This window comes from Malania oleifera, chromosome 4 (genome assembly GCF_029873635.1).
Source record: "Malania oleifera isolate guangnan ecotype guangnan chromosome 4, ASM2987363v1, whole genome shotgun sequence".
Taxonomy (NCBI): domain Eukaryota; kingdom Viridiplantae; phylum Streptophyta; class Magnoliopsida; order Santalales; family Ximeniaceae; genus Malania; species Malania oleifera.
The window spans coordinates 55,376,155-55,399,602 of NC_080420.1; positions in this window are offsets into that span (position 1 = coordinate 55,376,155).

A 23,448-nucleotide genomic window follows, 5' to 3' on the forward strand; every position below is an offset into this window, starting at 1 on the left:
TAACATTTTCTATAACTTCATAAACATAAATACGGCTTTTGCGCCGAATATTTCATAAATACGGCCTCGTGCCAAACATTTCATAAATACGGCCTTGCAGCGAAATCATACGTAAAACATGGCCTTACGCCGGCTATCAATCACGGCCTTGCGCCAAATATCTCATACATATTATTCTTAATAAATAATTCAATTATCATGTATTTTCAAAAATCATAATGTACTGTATTATTTCATAATCCCTGAAAACATGCTTTACTCATAAAATTGCCATATCATAATACTTTTCATGAAAAATAATATTCATGGCGCACAAAGCTGAGTAAATTCGTACATTTCATTCTAAAATCACATTTTCTGTATAACAATAGTATTTTCCCAAATATGCATTTTTCTCAATAATATTCAAATGTAATACATGCTTTCCTGAAAATTAATTGCTAATAAATAATAATAGTTTGCATGGAAAATAACTGCTTTAGTTTATTCCCTTACCTGACACTGGAAAGAAACCCCCTAAAAATTCTAGTCCTACACTCATAAGGTTCCCCGTTAACTCCCTAAAAACAATAACTCTCAGAAATAAATTTCAGTATTTTTCCATGAATATCATTTCCTATAACTATGAAAAGACCCAATTTAACATAAAAAGCCTTACCTCAACCCAAGGATGAATTTCAACTCACTTCCACCAATGATTCGCCCCAGTAGATTTGGAGAGATCTTCCCTAGGAGCGTCGTGGTGGCCTCAGATCGTCGATCCGGCGAACGACGGAGCCAAAATCAAAGAGAGAGGAAAGAGAAATCGTAAGGAGGAGAGAGAGAGAGTGAGAATTTTTTTATTTTTCCTGCGTAAAACTGAGTTTTTGCACTATTTCTAGAGCCAGATTCGTTGACCAGACACGTCACCTCATTGATGAGTCCCTGAAGAGTTTCGTCGACGAACCTTTCCCCCTCGTCGACGAAATTCAGAATTGCCAAAACCCTCCTCGGTATTTTCTCGTCGACGAGACATACCTTCGTCGACGAGCCCAATTGCCGTGTCATTGACGAAGTTTGCTGCGCCTTTTTTTTTTCAATTCCCATTTTGCTCTCTCTAAATTATTATTTAAATATCATTATACTTCAGTTCATTACAACGGATATAGAGCTGGACACTTTCACTACCTGGAATAACTCAAAACCCAATTCCGATTACATTCCACACAAAACACAACCATGCATGCTCATATAACCAAACATACCACACCCATTTGGTAATGTAAAATCATGGTTTTCCAAACATATACAGTTTAAATAAAGTCAAGGCACGACCATCCCTATTACATAGTATAAATCATCATATACATACGATTTTCCAGCAAAACCAGGGATGCAACCCAATACCCCTTTTTTCCCAAAACCGTAATCATGAAAAACCCATAGTTTTACCTATTAGATACCCCCCAAATGAGTAACCAAAACGCACACAAGACTGTGGGCCACAGTTCCACCGAGTCTGATTTCAAAAATAACCAACATAAACTGAATCCCTTTACCTTTCCCCAAATGGTAAATCCCAAACTCCAAGGCCCCTAAACAGCGAAATGAGTTCCAAAACCCATATACCACAATACAGAATATACTCACAACCCTATTCTCTACACAACTACTGAATTAGAACTAAAAACCGAGCCTTACCTTGATTTTGGGCTAAACCCAAAAACGCTCGAAACGAAGATCCGATCCGTAGATATTGTAGAGAATCCTTTTACGATCCTTGTGGTAACTTCGGATCAATGATTCCAATGATGAACGGCGAAGAAATCTGGAGAGATAAGGAGTAGGTTGAGTTTCCAGAGAGATAGAGAGAGAAAATGAAATTTTTTAGCTGAGAAGTAATGAAAATATCTATATATAGTACCTTTGACTCAGTCGTCCTTGTCAACGAATGGCGTCCTCGTCGACGAGCCTATGTAAACACGTCGTCGACGAAGTGGTTACCTCGTCGACGAGTTTGAGATTCTTGATTTCCCAAAACCTCTTGGCTTCTCCTCGTCGACGAGCCTCTAAATTCCGTCGACGAGAAGCACATGGACTTCGTCGATGAACTCTAGCTTGATTGACGAAGCCTGCTAATTTTCCAATTTGCCCATCTCTTAATTAATTAAATCCACCTATCATAGTTCGGGTTCTTACAATTACCGCTGTGGCGAACTGGGCTATGTATCCCTAAACCATCATACACAGATGACTGGTACAACTGCACCGAATCAGAACCAGGGATAGAACCAGGTGCCTCGGGGAAACACAACTCAGGCGAGAGTGTACTCACTTACTCCAGGGGATGTAGAACACGCTGGAAATGTGGTGACAAGTACCTTGTTATTGTTTTTAAATAAAATTGTTGTTTTATTCGATTTAGAAGCAACCCACTCCTTTATATCTGCAAATTTTGTGAAAATGTGTAGGGCTGAAACCCAAGTTATGGATAAGGGGTTGTCTGTAGCTACACCGTCTGAGAGTGTGTTGATTTGTAGGAAGATGTTAGAGAGCTGCCCAGTGGTAATTCATAGGAGATCGCTATCGGTGAATCTAGTAGTATACGACATGTACAGGTTTGATGTTATACTAGGGACGAATTGGTTATCCTCTAGTTTTGCGGTGATTGAATGTCATAGAAAAGTGGTGGTGTTTAGACCTACTGGGAAGCAGGAATATGAGTTTGTGGAATTGTGTGTGCATTCGACGCCACAGATTTTGTCGTTTATACAGGCGAAAAGGTTACTCTTTGACAGTTGTCAGGGGTACCTAACTTGTGTAAAGGAACCACCTCGAGATGATATGATACTTGAAGATATAAGAGTATTTAACGAATTTCCAAATGTATTCTTGGAAGACTTACTCGATTTACCTTCGGATTGTGAGGTGAAGTTTGCTATTGAATTGCCGCTAGGAAATGCACCAATTTCTAAAGTGTTAGCTTTGGTGTAATCCCAAAAGGGGGGGTGAATTGGTATTTAAAAATTGTATCCGCTAGGTCAATCCACTAACAGCAGTATTACACAAGCCTAGGGTCAATCTAGTGCAAATAAGTAAATGAATATAAATATATAGCGGAAATTAAATTACACAAATAATTTAGCTAAGCATGCACAACAAAGCAGTAAATAAAGATGACACCCAGAAATGTTATCAAGGTTCGGCAAACTGCCTATGTCCCCACTTTGGCTAACAAGCACATTACAACTATAAGCTCACTTAACGGGTGGAGCGACACCTAAACAACTAGGTCAATTAGCACAGGGCTAACCTCAACCTTTACACAATCTCCTTGCGGGGCGGAGAAGGCCCTACTGATCCTTGCGGGCTAGATCACTGCCCCCTCAGGCCATGACTAGAAATACAAATAGATAAAGCTTTTTTGTACAATGAAAAGTGCTTCTAATACAAGCAAATTTGTACCAATGACAATCAATCAAATGCACATCAACAATATAGGAAATGTAAGCTCAGTGATGTGATTTTGTACAAATAACACTCAACAAGGTATTATCACTAATATGCTCAAGAGTGTTCTAATCAAGCTATTTCTTTGAAACAGTAAATATCAAATCTCAATAATAAATCAATGTTTCAAAGATGCTAATTAGATAATCAAACTATCTCAAAAGATTTCCTTTAATGAAATGAGCACAAGAGCAATTTGAAAATATTGTAGCTAGTAAAGAATATTTTGCATAATAAAATCAAGTTATAGGAATCTTGCAATGACAATGCAAAGATACTCAAGCCTATGAGTTTATCCCAACACATAATTTACTATATTCAAATCTGTGGGATAAGCTTTGCTAAACTCCCTAAAATAATATCAAACAATCAAGTCAAGCAAATGGGAGTATAAGCAATCTATACTAATCAATAACCCAATATAGAACTCTCACAAAGTTAAGATATATCAAGGGAATGAAGATTTGAGAGTGTTTTGAAGTAAAATGGGCAATATGAACTTTTGGAAGTAAAGAGGATTTTTGCTAATGATTTTTGCTAATCTCTATCTAATCCTCACAAATGAGCTCATATATATATATATATATATATATATATATATATATAGACCAAGGCCTAATTATAACCGTTTAGGACATGTAGGGAATTATTAGATTTGTTTTAAATCAATTTTAAAAAATTAACCATGTTTAACCCTTTTAACCTCGGTAAAATATTAAGTAAACCGAGTTGATTCGGGTGGCTAAACTATGGTTCAGTCACCTGAATAGACTCAGCTCTAAAAGGCATTTTAAAAGGTTCGGGCACCCGAGTTCAAACTTGGTTGGCTGAACAAAAGTCAAAAAGATTTAATGCACGGTTTCGGTGCTCGAAAATACGTTGCTTTAACCGAACTGAGGGATTCGGTCGCTTGAGGCCTATTTTGAACTAGAAAGTTCGGCAGGCCGAGTTGGTGAAAAGTCACTTTCTAAGGGTTCGGTCGCCCGAGTGCAATAGGGTCATTTTAGGTTCGGCTGCCCGAGGCTTAGAAAAATCGGTTACTTCCCAACTGTTCGGGTGTCCGAGGTGCTTTGAACACTTGGGGTTCGGTCGCCCGACCTCTCACAAATATGCCAATTATGTTCAATTTCATTTCAAGTTGATCCCCAAATTGAGCAAGTTATCATGGCGACTAATTGTGCATATGTGTAGGGACCTAAGGTCTTTTCTAAGGCCGTTTTGAGATAGTCCCAAAAATTCGGCGTCGGTTGACCAAAGCCCTAAGGTCCTTTGGCTCCCTATGGTCAGACTACGATCTTGTTGAGCTTACAATTACCTACATGCATGACATGCAGAGATTATTATAGACCAAATTTAAAACATATATGCATTTATAATAAGAATCTTATTCTTCTTTCTTCTCCTCTTTGGATTTTCCATGGAGTATGCTAAGAGTATGATCTTTAAGTCTTTCTGGCTTCCAATAATCCTTTCTTATGTGTGTGTACTGAATTAATGACCTATTCAAGTAATAGGTACACACATTAGAAATATGCAGTTTATCATAATCAAAACCAAGGATGGGACTCAAAAAGTCAACATAAAGCTCTATACCGGATGGCTCCAACTCAACTTAAAGAGTTAAAGGAGCAATTGTAGGAACTACTAGATTAGGGCTTTATCCAACCTAGTGTTTCGCCCTGGGGAGCTCCAGTGTTGTTTGTAAAAAAGAAGGACAGGTCAATGAGAATGTGCATTGATTACCATGAGATCAACAAGGTAACAATGAAGAACAGATACTCGTTGCCTTGTATAGATTATCTATTTGACCATCTGCAAGGAATGCAGGTCTTTTCAAAGATTGATTTATAGTCAGGGTATCATTAGGTGAAAGTTAGGACTGAGAATGTTGCGAAGACTACATTCCGAACTAGATACGGTCACTACGAGTTTTTGGTCATGCCATTTGGGTTGACTAACGCTCCAGCGGTATTCATGGACCCAATAAACAGGATTTTCCATGAATACCTAGATTAGTTTGTAGTAGTATTCATCGACGATATTCTGTTATATTCTAAGAGTTTGGAAGAGCACGAAAACCATCTGAGGTTGGTGCTTCAGGTTATATGGGAAAAGAAGTTGTATGCCAAGTTGAAGAAATGCGAGTTCTGGTTGAAGCAGATCGCATTTCTTGGCTATGTCGTGTCGGGAGGTGGTATCTCAGTAGATCTAGGTAAGATAGAAGTAGTGGTTGATTAGGTGAAATCGAAGAGCGTGCAGGATGTTCGAAGTTTCCTAGGACTGGCTAGGTATTACCAGCGGTTCGTGGAGGGATTCTCTAAGTTATCTGGCCCTATGATATGGTTGACGATGAAGGGTGTGAGATTTGAATGGACCGACGAGTGCGAGCAGAGTTTCCAGGAGTTGAAACACCGGCTGGTCACTGCTCCGGTTTTAACCATCTCATCTAGGGATGGTAGTTTTGTGATTTACAGCGACGCATCACTGAAGGGTTGGGGATGTGTGCTAATGCAACAAGGGAAAGTAATTGCTTATGTTTCTAGACAACTCAAGGAGTATGAGAATAATTACCCCATGCATGATTTGGAGTTGGCGGCAGTAGTATATGCGTTGAAGATCTGGAGACACTACTTATACGATGAGCAGTGTGAGAACTTCATGGATCACAAGAGTATTAAATAATTTTTCACATAGAAGGAGTTGAACATGAGGCAGAGGAGGTAGCTGTAACTGATAAAGAACTACGACTGCACCATTAGCTATCATTCAGGGAAAGCTAATGTGGTAGTTAATGCGTTGAGTTGGAAGTCAGAGCACGCGTCACTATCTGCAGTAGTAGGTCAGCATTATATCAGATAGGATCTGGAGAGTCTTGGCGTGGAGTTGGTGGGTGGTAATCATCAGGATTTTATTCCTAGCTTGGTGATCCAACCGACATTATTAGAGAGGATTAAAGCTGCGCAGGCTAATGATGTGGAGTTAGTCGAGGTTATAGAGAAGGTGCAGCAGGGGTTGGTTGCAAATTTTAACTTCTCTAAGGGAGGTGTATTGAGGTTTTGAAATAGACTGTGTGTTCCAAATGATGAAGGGATAAGGGGGACGATTTTGGAAGAGGTGCATCGTTCCTTGTATACTGTACATCAGGACAGCACAAAGATGTATCGAGATTTGTGTGAATCATTCTGGTGGAGTGGTATAAAAAGAGAGATTGCTTGATTTGTGAAGCAATGCCTGATGTGTCAACAAGTAAAGGCTGAACATTAGAGGCCGGTAGAGCCATTACAGCCACTGAGCATCCCAGAGTGGAAATGGGAGCACATCTCCATGGTCTTTGTCACCAGGTTACCACCAGCATTACACGGGCAGAATGCAATATGGGTAATCGTGGATAGGTGGACTAAATTTGATCACTTTGTACCGATGAAGGTTAGCTACTCCTTGATTAGGCTAGCAAATTTATGCGTGCAGGAGATAGTCAGAATACATGGGGTACCGGTGTGTATTGTTTCAGATTGAGACCCGAGGTTCACTTCTCGATTCTGGAAGAGCTTATAGGAGGCACTGGGGATGAAGCTTACTTTCAGTACAGTGTTCCACCCCCATACTGATGGATAGTCAGAGAGGAGGATACAAATCTTGGAGGATATGTTACAGACTTGCATGTTAGATTTCGGTGGTAGTTGGATTCAGTTTCTACCGTTAGTGGAATTTGCCTATAACAATAGCTTCCAAGCTAGTATTGGTATGGCACTGTTCGAAGCATTATATGGTTGGAGATGCAGGTCTCCTCTGTATTGGGATAAGGTCGGTGAGAGGTAGATATTGGGTCCCGAACTCATACAACAGGCTTCTGAGAAAGTCAGATTGATCAGGGATATAATTGAATCAGCTTAGAGGCGGTAGAAGATTTACACGGATGTGCATCGTCATGAGTTGGAATTTGAGGTAGGGGGTAAGATATTTCTGAGAATCGCTCCGATGAAAGGGGTGATGAGATTCGGAAAGAAGGGCAAGCTAAGCTTGAGATATATTAGGCCTTTCGAGATACTTGAATGATTGAGTCCAGTAGTCTACAGGATTGCACTACCTCTAGCACTCTCTCAGATCCACGATGTGTTCCACGTATCTATGTTGAAGAGGTATGTGCCGAATCCATTACATGTGATTAGTTACGAATTCTTAGAGATTAGGGATGCTTTGGCGTATGAGAAGATACCCGTTCAGATTATAGACCAGAAAGTTCAGAAGCTACGTACCAAGGAGATACCGTTAATGAAAGTGCTGTGGCAGAATTACTTGGTTGATGAAGCTTCTTGGGAATTGGAGACGAAAAAATGCCAGAAATATCCACATTTGTTCTGAGGGTAATGTTTACAGGTACGGTTTAGGTAAGTATGTGGTATATTTGTTTAGAGTATTAATGTGTGGTTAGTCTCTGGGAGAGTTTTGAGAAATTGTGAACTCCCAATACATTGTGTATGTAACCACGGTATTCCTCCTCCATAAGTGAGGGTTTGTTATATATTTGGGATGAGACTGCTATGTGGGTGGCCGTCGGCTCTTTTTAGAGTCAGGTATATGTTTTGGTATGTGGGTAAGTTATCTAGTGAGAGATTACAAATTTCGAGGACGAAATTTTTGTAAGGAGGGGAGGTTGTAAGAACTCGACCCGAGAATTTTGAATTTAATAAATAAGAAAAGAGGAAGAAAATTAAAAAGGGAAAACTAGTAGGGCTCGTTGACGAGGCTCCTTTTCTCGTCGATGAGGTCCCTTCTACAGCTCGGTGATGAAATTCAGAGGTTTGTCGACGAGAGGATGCCAAGGGATCTTGGGAAATTCTAAAATCTCAGCCTCGTCGATGAGGCAACTTCGTCATTAACGAACTCCCTTTTTATGCTCGTCGACGAGGACGCCGTCTTGTCAACGAGGTTGGTCGGGTAAACCAAGTTATAAATATCTATTCATTGCTTAAGTTGAGAAGAAAACTCAAAATATCTCTCTCTCTCTCTCTCTCTCTAGGGATTCGGGTTATCTATTACCCGAATCAACAATCCAACGTTACCATGTGGATCAAGAGGGGAAGCTCTACATTTATAGCGGATCGAAATTTCGTTTCGAGGATTTTCAGATTTTGATCCAAAATCGAGGTAAGAGTCCGATTTCATTTCTGGTTTGGTATATCTGTAGTAGTAGTAGTAGTAGTAAATATGTTGAAGTATTGTTCTTTGATTTTTAGGTTTTGGGGGTCCCATGTCGTTGTTTTGGACCAATTAAGTTTGTGTTTCAGTTTATGGGAAAGTTAAGGGGTTTCTGTTTATATAAGTTTTTTTTTTATAATATGAATAGGTAAAACTGTAGTTTACTATTCTGCGGATGTTTTGGCTACTTATTTGGGAAAATCTATAGGGTAAAATTACGGGATTTTTGGTTTACCATTTTTGGGAAAATTGGCAGTTTCAGGTATCATCTCCGTTTTCGTTGGAAAACTTTATATTGGTATAAACTGTGATATAGAGATGACCGTGCCTTTGATTATTTTAAACTGTATTTTTGGAACACTTGATATGTAATTGTTTGTTTACCCAAATGAGTGTGGAATGAGATGGTAAATTTGAATAATGTATTGTGTAGTAAAACTTGCCGGTTAACTACCGTAGGTTGTGGATTATTCAAATGTGATATAGGGATGTGAGTTCCAAAATGTTCTAGGTTTTTTGAAAAAGCCTTGGCAGGATAATATCGGTGGGAATATATCAAAGCGGGCCAGACTAAAATACCATAGGCTGCGATATTGAACCGAGTTGGAATAAAACCGTAGGTTTTGTAGTCTGGCTTTTGCCGAAGGGTGCACAATTCCACCAGATCGGCCAATTTTTACCGAAGCGTGTGTGGAACACCAGACATGCACCGATTCAACACTGTGGGGGCTTATGCTATGCCAGGTTACCGGGTGCACCGGCTTTTGCCGAAGGATGTGAAATATCACCAGACATCCGACTTTTACCGAAGGATGTGAAATACCACCAGACAGTCCGGCTAAGGCTGAAGGGTGTGATGACACCAGATTGTATTGCTTTCGTATGTATGTATATTGGAACTGTATTTGTGAAAATACTGTAATGTGAAATGTATGTTTTGCTGTCGAAATAACACTCATGTATCCACATATTGTTATAATCTATTTCTCCCTTACTGAGAGGTGTCTCACCCCTATCATACAAATATTTTTCAGGTCCCTCGAGTAGCCGACACTAGCGTCCTAGCGTTTCAGGAGCGTGGTTGTTGGTTAGCTATGTAGGAGTACTTGTGTAAGTACTGTTCTTTGACTGGGTTATCATTTTGGGTTATGTAGACACCCGTGGTATGTATTGTATTTTGGGAATTAGATCTTGTTTTGTATAGACTTTGGTATGATTTTATAAATGTATTAGGTTGAATTATTCCGCTACGTATATGGTATATGTGATTGTGAATAGGGTATACGTGAACCCTACGGGGTCGGACCCTTGCATTGTTTGGTATCATGGACGATTTTATGATACAGGGTCAAGTTAGGATACTAAATCACACCCTGGGGCCCATTTTCGGGTTTGGGGCATGACAAAGACAATAAAATTATGAGATAGTAAAATAGAAATTTGTTGAGTACATTAATATTTTTATTTTAATGATATGCATATGACTAGTAAACTATATATAATAAAGGAACTAAGAAAATTTTATTACTAGAAAGACGGTGCAAAGGTTGGTCAATCGGGAAATTTAAAGGCCATGTTTTTGGTCTTTCACGGTTTTCTTTGAATTTTCATGTTACTTTTGAGTCTAAACACTTTTTGGAGTGTATTGGTCAAGTTTGAATGCTAATATGCCGAAGGTTTTTATGGTTTTTCCATAAATAAATAAAAAAAACCCCAACATTTCATTTTGAAAAGGATCTAAATGGGGGTTTGACGTAGTTGTAAAGTTTTTACACCAAAAAACTTGTAATCAATATCCATGATGTGGCTTTTGGACATTTTCTATAACTTTCAAAATTCTCAAAAGCAAGATTTAAATATAGATTTGTGGTTCTCCCACAAAAAAAATTCACACTTTTTTCAAGTTTAAGTGAACATCATTTTTCAAAATAATCACTTATGAAGTGGATTGAGGATGGAAAGATGTATTTTTATTAAACTTGGTTTTAAATCTCTATTTTATAGAGTAATCATTGGGAAATCATATTTTTAAATAAAAATGAAAATTTTTCAATCAAAACAACAAAAGTTTTCAAGTGTTTTCAAGTAGTTTCAAAAATTTTTATCAAAATGTTTTTCAAAAGTCTTTTGAAAATATTTTGATGAACCATAGTCAATAGATGGTTTGATTCCTCTGTGAAGGATACGTAGACAATCTACACATGTAGACTCAGCCATAGCTAAAAAAAAACACATGGCCTCTTTTAATTTATCTATTATTTTATTTTATTTTTTTTGTATGAATGTTTGTTATCTTTGAAAGGGCATAAAATAGTAGAGTTTTCATGAGAATAAATCCTCTACATAAACTCTACAAAATCCTTTTCGAAAGGGGTTAAGGATTCAGAAGTTCCTTTGAAAAAAACAAACAAAAAAGGAAAGATGCAGTAAGCGATCAACCAACAACTGCTACATCCCGGTATTTTACCTATTTTTGATTTTTTCCTTTAAAATGAATTTCAAAATGGGACACACACACACACACACACACACACACACAAGTTAAGTACAGTAACCATACTTAGAATGGGTGTTTTGGAGTGCTAGCATTAAATCTTTGTTTAAAGAGGGCTTAAAAGTCTACCTTCTCTATTTCACAATTGTGCTCCTTGAACTAAATCTCTTTTAAAAGGTTTTCTTTGTTTTGTCTTTTCAAAACTAAAATGAAGTGGTGACTCTATTTTTCTAAAATAAAATGGTAAGTAAAAGAATCTTTGGTTTGGTCTTCTTTACTTATTTGGTTTTGACTTAGTCACCAAATATGTTGACAATCAAAACTTGTCACTTGAGCCTAGTGTCGACAGGTCTTTAGGAAAAAAAAAATGGGAATCTAAAATTGCAGTTATAACTAAGGCAAAGGACTTGAACTCATTATCCATAGATAGGCTCACTAATTACTCATGAAATGAATATGAATATTACTAACATATCTTTTTTGTGTAGGAAAAGAAAACATGATCTTAAGGCTATAGAACCATGTGATATTTTTGAGAAGAAAGTGATGAAGAGCTAATTGCTAATATGGCCAAGTACTTTAAATGCGAAGGAATCAAAGGGAAGTTCCTCATTAAATCTCATAGAGAAGACAACAAGAAAAGAGAAGAGAGTACATACTACGAGTACAAAAAATAAGGGCACTTTATATTAAAATGTTCATTATATAAAAAATATGAAGTAAGGAAAATTGGAAGAATGTTATGTCACCACTTATAGTGAATTAGAAGCATTAGATAGTGACAATGAGGGCATCATAGAAGAAACTGTCAACTTATATCTCATGACATACATTTGACAAGACCAAGAGGTAGATCACAATCTTTCCATAACTTTTAGATGATACTTTTGATGGTCTAGAAGAACTATTTTGCAAATATCTCAAGCTAAAACAAGGATTTCTTGATTTTAAAATTGGAAATTTTGAGCTAAAAGAAGCCATCAATAAGAGTATAAAAGTTTCGAAATTGAGAAAAGTCAATTTCAAACTCAAAATCAAGTACTAAAAAATAAATTAATGTGTAGTGAAGATCAAATTAATGAGCAAGGAGTTGAAAATGATCTATTTGCTAAGAAGACTGACTTTCTCAAAAAAGGCATATGGATTTCCTGTCAAAGAATTTGAAAATGAAAAAGACATTGAAAAAGAAAATTAAGATTTTGAGTTATGGAAGTGATAAGTTACATAATCGGGTTATTGATTTGAAATATAACCTCGAAGGCTTGTTTGTTAGACCATTTTCGTACAAGGTTTCAAAAGCCAAAAAAAATTGGGTCATCCTCTAGACATGCAACTATAAAATCTCCCAAAGGGATAAATTTCCAAGAAATCATCCATCTCCCACCAAGTGTAATTTTTGTGAGAAAATGGGATATCTAGAAAAAGATTGCTTTAAATAGCAGCATGTATTTGCTAAAGGCAAAAAAAAAAAAAAAAAAGGTTCAAAAGAATTGATATTCTATTGTACAATGGACTCAGCCATTACTAGGCACCAAGATTAGATAGATTCTTTTCATTTTGTTTTTATAGATAAGTAAATAGAAGAATGATAGGTGGTTCCTAGATAGTTCTTGCTTAAGACATATAACTAGAGACAAGACCAAGTTCTTGACTATTCAAGCACGAGTCAACTATGTGATAAAATTAAACATATATCCTTCACTAAGAGAGGATGTTTTAAGCTGAAATGGAAATGGAGAAAATATGGAAACGGAGAAAATGGAAACGCCTTAAAGAGGATGAGCTGTAGCCGCATAACAAATTCATTCCATCAAAAACACAATTATTACATGCTAAAATAATCCATTAAATACCACGTGCTCATTATCCCATTAGAATGCAATAGCTCATTTCCTTCTATATCTATCCTATGTATCTATACATAAGAACATTTGTGTTGTGTGAAGGGTGCAAGTGAAGTGAGTGAGCGAGGAGTGTGAGAGTGCTGAAGGTGACAGAGAGAAAACTGTGAGAAGAGTTGAGTTGAGTGTGTGTCTCCTCCTTTTATTTTTCTCCCAGGTTATAGTATATTTGGTGTGTTTCGTGGACGTAGGTCAGATTAGACTAAACCACATAAATCTGGTATTCTTATATTATGTTCTTATTTTGCTTGTGTGTGTGATTATTATTCCTAGATCCCTAACAAGTGGTATCGGATCAAGGTTCGAGCAAATTCACCAGATCATAGCAAAATTCCCAGATCGGAGCAGATCGAAGGTTCCAGGAGCTATATTGTGCTAATTACATGTCTAAGAAAAATTCTATCTAGGAAAGTGAGACTTAAGCGGTCCATTGTGACCCCCCACTTTCTTGGGAATTTACCTGATGTAATTTAGCACAATCATCACTGGGCTCCACTGCGACGTCAGCAGACACATCAACACTAGGCCCCACGACCACATCACCGCCACATCATCATTGGGCCACGTCAACGCCACTTGCCACGTCACACTGGGTCCTACTTATCACGTCATCAGTTAGTTAATGGCGTTAATTAACGTCGTTAGTAACAGCGTTAGAATATTCTATTAAGTGGGAGTATATTCCATTAAGTTTAACGGAAAGTTAGCCGATTTTGATCAGAAGGTTTGATCAGGTTTTCAAAGTCATTTCAAGTCCTTTTTTTGAACAATTTGAACCATTTCTAAGGTTTTCAGCCGTTTGGAATCCAACCGTGCTATCCACTTAAGCTAGTTGCATCTCTAGATTGATGAATCAAGATGTGGAATGAAAATAGCTCAAAGATCGAGATGTTTAACGACACCAACTTCGGTTTTTGGAAGATGCAGATCGAGGACTACTTATTTGGTAAGGAGTTGCACTTACCATTGAAGGGAAAGCTAGATTTCATGAAGGAGGACGAGTGGGAGTTGCTTGATTGAAAAGCTCTCGGAGCTATTAGGATGATGCTAGCAAAGTCTGTTGCCTTTAATATCGAGACATGAAGTTAATTCTCCTGATGTGCTAACAGTTGGAGGACCAAGTGTGTGACCGAGGCCAATAAGGATCATCTAGCCTGGGGATGGATCCAAATAGGGTCAAGACGTGTGAGGTAGGATTGGTTCTGAGGCACGTGGAATGCAATTTGAGGCACGTAAAGCGTCAGTGGTAAGGCCCACTTGAGCAACTGTTGGGGAATTGGGCTTACTCTCATAAGGGAGATGGTTTTCGTTCAAGGGGGAGCAGTTGGAACTCACAAATGAGAGGAGATTGTTGAGAATTCCACTTGTGAGTTTGTCCCACATTGAAAAATTAGAGTGGATGATGGGTGCTTATATACATGGTTGGGCCCAAGATCCAATAGGCTTAAGCTTTTGGGTCAAGTTGGTGTTCGCCCTTGAGTATCAAACCCACCCATAGGCTCCTCCGGTCCTAATAGGATGTGTTGTACCAAATTAAGATAATTATCTATTATTTGATGCACTAAGAGAAGGAAATGTTTACATAATTGACTTGACCAAATTAGGCAAGAATAAATGCTTTGTATCCATACACAATGATTTGCATCTTTAGTATAAAAGACTAGGTCACATAAATTTTAAAGTCATCTTGAATGCATTTAAGCATGATAATGTGAAAGGGTCGCCTCATTTTGATTCACATAAGTATGCCATATGTGATGCATGTGTCAAAGGGGAACACACAAAACAATTTTTCAAACTAAAGAATGTTGTCTCCACTAAGAGGCCACTTGACCTTCTACATCTAAATCTTTTTGGTCTTATGTAAACCCTTAGTTTGGGTGGAAAGAGATTCACCTTGGTTATAGTAGATAACTTTTCAAGATTTACCTGGACTATATTTTTAAAATACAAAGGTAAAACATTTTATACGTTTTCAATGTTCTATAAAAGGATCCAAAACAAATTAAGTCTTTAAGTTGTATCTTTAAGAAGTAATCATGGAAAAGAATTTGAAAAGAAGGAATTTGATTCTTTTTGTCCAAAATATAAAATTACACATAATTTGTCTACACCTAGAAATCCACAACAAAATAGAGTAGTTGAGAGAAAAAATAGAACGTCTATTGAAATGGTCCGTACTGTGTTGGATGATAAATCCTTGCTTAAGTACTTCAGGGTTGAGGCTATTAACACAACTTGTTACACGATTAATAGAATTTTACTTTGATCTATCTTGTATAAAACTCCTTATGAACTTTTATTTGATCAGAAACTTAGTAATCTATTTTTGGGTATTTGGTTGCAAATGTTTGTCTTTAATGAACATGACCAAAAATACAAATTTGACTCAAATAGTGATGAAGACATCCTACTAGGATATTCTAACATTAGCAAAGCATACCAAATATTTAATAAGAGAACTCTAGCAGTTATGGAAAGCGTTAATATTAAATTTAATGAATTATTGATTAAAGACATTGTAGAAACCGTACATGAAGAAGCTAAGAATGCTTAATTGAAAAAAAAAAATAAAAAAATAAAGGGAACTACAAACTTTAGAGTAGATGCACCTGCAAATGCAAGTACAACTACTAGAATAGACATATCTTTAGACACACGCATAGACGCACCAGCAAACATAAATGTAGACGTGAGCATAGACGCATTCACAAACACAAGAACATATGCATCCATAGATGCAGCCACAAATGCAGTTGTAGATGCATCAACAAATGTAGCCACAGACCCAAGAATAAATGCAAAATTCTAATCTTGTGACTAAATAGGGTCATCTTTTGCCATTCACTATAAGTGTTAATCCAAATCGCATACTAGATTCAACAATTGATGACTTAAACACTAGTGTGAGAACTAGCTCACATTTAAAAGATCTATGTATTAATTATTCTTTCATCTTACAAATAGAGCCTAAGAACTTTAAAGAGGCAGAAGATGAATATTGGATGTTTGCAATGCAAGAAGAACTTAATCGATTCAAATGAAATAAATTGTGGGATCTTCTTCCTAAACCCCTAGATTATTCAATAATTGGAACTAAATGAGTTTTTAAAAGTAAATTAGATGAATCTAATAATATATTTAGATACGAGGCTAGGTTAGTAACTCAAGGCTATTCATAAGAAGAAGGAATTAATTTTGATGAAACTTTTGCACATGTTGCTAGATTTGAAGCTATTAGAATTTGCTTGCATTTGCATGTTACATAACTTCAAATTATTTCAAATAAATGTAAAGAGTGTTTTCTAAATGGTTATATAGAAGAAGAAGTTTATGTCTGTCAACCTCTTGGTTTTTAGAGTATACTTATTTAGAAAATGTTTACAAACTCAATAAAGTTTTGTATGGTTTGAAACAATCTCTAGGAGCTTAGTACGACAGGTTAAGCAATTTCTTAATGTCAAATTATTTTACAAGAGGGAAAGTTGATAAAACCTTACTTATGAATCAAAAAATGATGAACGAATTGTTGTGCAAACAATGTGGATGATATTATTTTTGGAGCTACTAATAAGAATATGTGCAATGAAATTTCAAATTTGATCCAAAATAAATTTGAAATGAGTCTTATAGGAGAATTAAATTATTATTTTTTGAATACAAATAAAACAATGTTGTGAAGTTATCTATATAGGAGAAACCAAATATGCAAAATAGCTCATCAAAAAATTTGGTATTGAAAACTAAAAGAGTTTCAGCTAAATTTGATTCATATACAAAAGAGAAGAAAGAGGATCAAAAATTACACAAAAGCATAATTGGATCCTACTTGTGTGCTAGGTTTAATCCTATCCTAAAGAGTGTCATTTAATTTTTGTTAAAAGAATATTAAGCTACATTCTTGGTACTACTGCTCTTGGATTATTCTATTCTAAACTGTCAGAGCTTAAATTATTTAGCTAGTTTGATGCTGACTTTGTAGGTTCAAAATTAGAAAGTAAGAGCATTAATGTAACTTGTCAGTTGTAATTTTTCATTTGATTAATTGGTCAAGTAGAAAGAAACACTCCTATCACTTAGTACAATTGAGGTTGAGTATATAGCCACAGTTAGCTATTGTGCAAAAAAATTCTGGATGATTAACCAAGGGATTATGGAATAAATTGCAAAATGTTCCTATTTTATGTGACAACCATAGTGCTATTTGCTTATAAAAAAAATCCTAGTAATCACTCATGCACAAAGCACATTGATATCAAACACTATTTATTAAGAGAACATGTTGCTAATCAAAATATTGAATACATAAACACAGATAATTAGGTTGTTAATATTTTCACAAAGGCCCTCCTTGAAGGGAAGTTTTTCAAGTTGAGATAGGAGTTAGGGCTCTGTTTAATGCACTTGTTGGAATTGGTGTATTCCCAAGACAAAAGGGGGGGGGGGGTGAATTGGGTATTTAAATCTTTTCTCCTAGGTTAATTCAAATTCCACAAACAGTATTACACAAGCTTAGGGTCTTTTTATATAGTCATTAACCCAATCAAATATTCAAACAATCAAACACATGTACTGCATATAATAAATCAAACATAAAACATACATGTGCTGGAATTGAAAGTGCAGAAAAATAAAAGTAGGCACACGATATGTTATCGGGGTTCGACCAATGCTGCCTACGTCCTCACCTCTAGCTCGCAAGCCTGAGAATTCCACTAATGCTCACTTAATGGGTGGAGCGGCACAACTCTAGGTCAAATTTCCAGGGCTGACCTCAACCTTTACAATCAATCCTTAACGGGCTAGATTAACGCCCTCTCAGGTTGCGCCTGGAATACAACAGATGATAAAATTTTTTGCATATAATTCAAATGCTTCTAAACAAGCAGATATGTACTACAATTCATCACAGTAAACAATGCACTCATGTATTATAGAGAATTAATGCTCAAGTGAGATTTGTTCTAAATAGTGTATCTACTCATAATAATATATGTATCAAAGTATACGTGTGAGTGAGTAAGGTCTTTGATTCTAGAATATGTATTCAAAATGTAAGCAATCACAGAATCTAAACAACCTTAAGCAAATATCTCAATAATATTTTTCAGCAATAAAATGAAAAGGTAGTTAAGATTAGCTTCTCAAAAATATTTTGCAATAAGCACAAAAACTAGCCTTTGAATCTTACAATAAAGATGCAAAGATCCTCAAGCTAAAAAGGGTTATCCCAAGATAATATTTATCAATGAAATAATTTGAGATCAACTCAAGCTAACTCTCTAAAAATAATTTTAACAATAATGAATGAGAGAGTATACTAGCTTTAAGATAATGTATGAAGTATACAAATATATTCACTCTTCAAGTTGCAACAATAATGCAAATGAAGAGAATGCAATAAACACTCTCTTATCAAAGGTGATTTTTGCAAAAAGAGTTTGAGGGAGTATGAATAATATTTGCTTGAAAAATTATGGAGTATGAGCAAATAGGAATGTAAAAATTTGAGAGAACTTTTTGTTAATCTATTTTCTAATCTGTTACTAATCAAAGAAAATGAATGAATATTTATAGATACTCCATATATTATAGTCGTTGGGGACTTATTTGGTATTTTCAAAATGTGGCAACTCGAGAGTTTTGGTCGCCCGGTCCTTAGGGTAGGTCGCCCGAATAGACATATAGAGAAAAGTTACCTTTTCAAGTTCGGGTGCCCGAGGGTAAGTTCGGTTGGCTGAAGTCAAGGCGATTTTCCAAAAGATCGAGGTTCGATCGACCGGGGAAAGTTAGTTCAATTTAAGTTCGGCCGCCTAGGCTTTAGTCAATTATGTTGACTCTTACCTATTCGGTTGACCGAGGCTTTTTTAACGCCCTAAGTTCGGTTGGCCGAAGCCCTTTCAAAATTAAGGATAAGCCATGATTTTAATTAAAATTCACCACTGTTTGCATAGATATGACTTGTGAGTTTAAGGAAATTTTCCAAGTGATGTTTTAGGGACCTAATAGTCAGTCTACGGCTTAGGCTTTTAAATTGAGCCCAAAAACCCATCAACTGAAGGTTTGGTTCCCTATGGTAAGTCTATAGCCTTTTGAGCATTTAAACCCTATCATGCATGCAGATGCATTATTACAGACCATATTAAATATTACAGACCCAAAGGAATAAATGTAAATACAATAAGCAAATGGTCTTCATTCTTTTTGTTCCTCAATCTCTTTGCTCTTCAAATGCCATATGTGATGTGATCTTTGCGTTCCTTACGACTTCCTTGTGTTCTTACCCTTAGTGCATGCAAAGGATGATCCCGTTTCAAGAGTTCAGTGCACAGGTAAGAACCATTGGATTTGTCATAATTATAATGGGAAGAACTTATAGAGTCAAAAATTTTCAACTAAATGATTCAGAAAATCCAATACCTTATCAGACTCCTTGTCGAAGAAATCTCCTAAACACATAGTATGAACGAATTGTTTCGATTCAGGAGTCAATGTAGTGTAGAAATAGTTAACCAAGCGCCATGATTCAAATCTATGGTGGGGACACATGTTAACTAGATCTCTAAATTTCTCGTAGCTTTCACGAAATGTCTCATTAGCTCCTTACATGAATCTACTGATCTGTTCCTACAAAAATTGAGTTCTTTGTAAAGGAAAAAAATTATGCAAAAATTCGTTTTGCATATCAACCCAACTAGAGATAGAATTAGGCTTAAGAGAATTAAACCACATCTTCACTTTATCCGTTAAAGAGAAAGGAAATAAATGAAGTTTAGTAAATTCATTAGTTCCAATAAAAGTAGTGCAGGTCAACTCAAAGTTCGTCAAGTGTTGGTAAGGACTCTCAGAATCCATCCCGTGGAACTGAGGTATCACTGACATTATTCCGTGCTTAATTGTGAAATTATGTGCATCATCAGATAACGCAATGCGAGATGGTGTAGTAGTTCGTGTAAGCTGCAAAAAGTCCATAAGCATGCATAGTGTAGGTGCAGCCATATTTTCTTCAAAACTCTTTATTTTTTTTCATAAGGAAAATCAAAATAAGAGAGAAAAAATATTAGTTTGAAACTAATTTTGACATTCCTCGACAACGGTGCCAAAAATATGACTCACTCTAAAAATGAGTAGCGTGAAGGCTATCTCAAGTATAGGAGTTCAGTCATGTAATAATTAGCCAAAAGGCTAGATCGTCTCCTCAGGAAATGCAGATCGGTTTCAAACTCGTGTAAAACAGAAAAAGAAAATAAGAAAACAAATTTTTACTAAACACAATTCAAATTCGGTTTCTGGGGTTTTTGAGAATTTGTGACGAAATTAAAACGAAGCAAAACATAAACTACGGACACCACATGCATATAATTAATGACAAGAAACAAGTAACGATAAATAAACGACGAGAAGATTAACACAATTAATATTTCTCATTCAATGATTCACCCACACAATAAAATAAACGATAACAAAATTAAATGAGTAAAACAATCCTACCTTTAAACATTCAGATGAGAAATAAATCTTACTTTTGAAATTTCAGAGGAAAGACCAAATACAAAAACTTTATTACTCAAATTAAACATTCAATCATAAAATCCTCAATCAAACATTAACTAAAAAATAAATTCAACCCGATCAATAACTTAAACAAGAATAGTACTCAATCCAACAATAGGTTCAAACAAAAATAAATAAATAAACTTAAACTTCACCATGGCTTAATTAAAAATAAATTCAAATAAATACTAAAATAAAAGTTTTAAAAGTAAACTAAACTTAAATAATGGATTTAACAAAAATTGAACTTGAACAAAAGTTGTAATAAAAATAAACCTAAACAATGTATTTAAAAAAACAATAAAGTAACAAGGGAGAGAGAGAGAGGGAGAGAGAGAGAGAGAGAGAGTAAAGTCGTACGTCTTCTTGGTTCCAAAGCTGTTGCAAGTAGTTTTTTTTTTTGTCTCCTCACATGGCTCCCAATCCCCTACTTCAATCTCTTGGCCGCTGCCCTCTAAGAAGAAAACATTATATACTAAAAAACACACCAAAAGCAGCCCTAAAGCTGCCCCCCAAAAGTAAACCTACTCTCCACTTTTTTAATAAAAGAAAAACATTAAAAACCCTAAAAGGCTACCCTCCACATGACTGCCTCTATTAAAAAAAAAAAAACATTTTTAAAAACCCCACCCACAATAATCCTACAAAAAGCAAAACCTAAAAGTCTACTTCTTATTTTATTTTATAAAAAGCCCTAGCTTGCCCTCTTTCAGCCCATTTGTTTTCCTCTTTTCTTTTATCCTCCAGCCCATAGTCTTCACGAATTGCATGGCCTTTATTAACATTGCATGGGCCATGCAATGTTCATCAAATACACGGCCCACGTTAAAAGCTCATAAGTGCACGGTAACTTCACGCTGGATTTCAACCTTGATGCAGTTAGTATCTCTTAAAACTCAAAACATGAAAGTTGTAGAGTGTTTTCTTGAATTTCCATTACATCTTGAATCATCTCAATCGAAATTCTGATGAGAGAGTTATGCCTAGATTAAGAAACAGTGTCGAAATTGTCCAAAATCGTCCAATGAGCTTCCTTGGGCGACCAAACCATCATTCTGACTTTTTCCAACAACTCGGCAGTCTAAACTCCCAAGTTCAAATATACCTCAGGCTATCAAACACATGAGTTCAGCATACCGAACTTTAGACCGGGCGACCAAATCACGGATTTCTGGAGAATCGCCTCGATTCAGCAAACCGAGCCCATATTCGAGCACCCGAACTTCAAAAATAACTTTTCTGAGTGTGTCTATTCGGGTGATCGAACTGTGGATCGGGCACCCAAAACTCTCAGGTTGTTTTATTTTTTACTGCAATTAAGAACGGTTAAACGGGGTTAATTTCCTTAAATAATTTTAAAACAATTTTAATTATTACCCCTATGTCCTCAACGATCATAATTTAGACCTCTTCTATATATAGAGGCTCATTTGCAAGGATTAGTATAAGATTAGAAAGATAAATTAAGCAAAATACTCTAAAAAATCCTAAGCCTTATTTTGCTATGCAAACCTCATACACTCATACTATACTACTTCCTTTGAGAAATCTAGCATTGTGAGTGTTTTATTGATTATTCTATATTACTAGAAACCCTCACTTGCTCTTGTGCTTGTGATTTTTATTTGAGGGTTAAGCAAATGAGTTTTTCCCTTGATTTTATTTGATAAATCTTTGGTTGGGAAAATTCTTATAGCTAAGTAGGTCTTTGCATTATTATTGCAAGACTCATTGGGCTTGTAATTTTGGTTGTGCAAAAATATTTTTACAAGCTTATATTTGAATATCTCTTTGTGCCTATATATTGAGAAAAACTATTATTGAGATATTCTAAATTTTCATTGGCTTGAATCTTTGAAACCCTAAACTGAGATTGAGATTTTATCATTACTTAGTTTCAAAGATTTGCTTGTAGATACACTCTTGTGCCTGATTTGAGATAATCACTATTTTGAGTGTTGATTGTACATTTACACCATTGAGCTTATAGTTCTTACATTACTGGTGTGCATTGATTATACTGTGTTGTATTGTAGTACATACCTGCTTGTGTAGAAACACTTTATTTGTACGCCAAATTTTAGTTGATTGTTGTATTCTAAACGTGGGCTTGAAGAGGGAGACTAACCCTATTGAATAGTCCCGAATTGGCTTAGATCTAGTTAGGAAAGTTAGGTGCACCGTCCTGGTAAGGCGTGGTTATAGGTTGAGGTTAGCCCCGTTAATTGACCCGATTGTAATCGGTGCCGCTCCACCCATTAAGTGAGCATTAGTGGAATCCTCGGGCTTACGAGCTAGAGGCAGGGACGTAGGCATAGTTGGCCTAACCCCGATAACATATCGTGTGTGCACTGTTTATATTTCTGTAATTTATATTCCTGCACGTGTATGTTATAGTGTGAATGCTGCGTATGATTTAATTTCCGTATCTTACATTTATCTGTGCATTTGGGTTTTTTGTATATATGGACAGACCCTAGGCTGAGTATTACTGTTGTCAGATTAGTTGAACTTAGGAAGAATTTTTTAAATACCCAATTCACCCTCCTCTTGGAAATATGCCAAAGTCAACAAATGACTTTGTAAGTTGTGTTTCAATAGTTTTTTTTTAAAGTCATTAAAGTTGAAAGATTAAGAGATCTAAAAGATATTGTGTGTATATTTTTGTATGTGTTATTCTCTTCAATTGTAATTTTTATGTGCTTAAACTCCACGGAACAATCATTTTTTAAGGCACAACAAATAAAATAAGTGAAAGTGGACTATTTTGGGCATGTTCTGCCTAAGGTGGTTTACTAACCCTACGGGGTG